This window comes from Seriola lalandi, unplaced genomic scaffold (assembly GCF_002814215.2).
Source record: "Seriola lalandi dorsalis isolate HSWRI2012SDOR001 ecotype SW California unplaced genomic scaffold, Sedor1 jcf7180002054963, whole genome shotgun sequence".
Taxonomy (NCBI): Eukaryota; Metazoa; Chordata; class Actinopteri; order Carangiformes; family Carangidae; genus Seriola; species Seriola lalandi.
The window spans coordinates 810,583-811,821 of NW_019525514.1; positions in this window are offsets into that span (position 1 = coordinate 810,583).

Here is a 1,239-nt window from a genome sequence, read left to right on the forward strand (position 1 = left end):
GCATAAAAGGTCAAAAAAACATCATAGTATATTAAGGCATAAAAGGTCATAAAACGTCTCAGTATGGTCAGGCATCAAACGAGATAGTATAGAAAGGCATAAAAATGTCAAAAAAAATCTAAGTATAGTATGGCTGAAAACTGCCAAAAACATCATAGTATAGTATGGCATAAACGGTCAAAAATACATCATAGTATTTTAAGCAATAAAACCTCATAAAAACGTAATAGTTTGGTCAGGCATCAAAGAAGATAGTACAAAAAGGTATAAAAATGCCAAAAAAGATCTTGATATCGTATGGCCGAAAAATGACAAAAAACATCATAGTATAGTATGGCATTAAACGTCAAAAAACCATCATATTATATTAAGGCATAAAAGGTCATAAAAACGTCTCAGTATGGTCAGGCATCAAACGAGATAGTGCATAAAGGCATAAAAATGCCCAAAAAAAGATCCAAATATTGGGCTGTCATGTAGCGCAGTGGTCTAAGCAGGCGCCCCATGTGTAGAAGCTACAGTCTTCACTGCAGTTGGCCCGGGTTCAAATCTTGCATCAGGGGGCCTTTCGGTGCAAGTCATTCCCCCTCTCTGCCTCCCCGTTTCCTGACTCTCTCCACTATACTATCAAATAAAGTTATAAAAAGCCCCAAAAAAATATTTAAAAAAAATCTAATTATTGTATGGCTGAAAAATGCTAAAAAACGTCATAGTATAGTATGGCATAAAAGGTCAAAAAAACATCATAGTATATTAAGGCATAAAAGGTCATAAAAACATCTAAGAATGGTCAGGCATCAAACAAGATAGTAAAGAAAGGCATAAAAATGCCCAAAAAAATTTAAGTATTGTATGGCTGAAAAATGCCAAAAAACGTCATAGTATAGTATGGCATAAAACGTCAAAAATACATCATAGTATATTAAGGCATAAAAGGTCATAAAAACGTCATAGTTTGGTCAGGCATCAAACGAGATAGTACAGAAAGGCATAAAAATGCCAAAGAAAATCTAAGTATTGTATGGCTGAAAACTGCCAAAAACATCATAGTATGGTATGGCTTAAAACGTCAAAAATACATCATAGTATTTTAAGCAATAAAACCTCATAAAAACGTCATAGTTTGGTTAGGCATCAAACAAGATAGTACAGAAAGGTATAAAAATGCAAAAAAAAATTTAATTATCGTATGGCTGAAAAATGCCAAAAAACGTCATAGTATAGTATGGCATAAAAGGT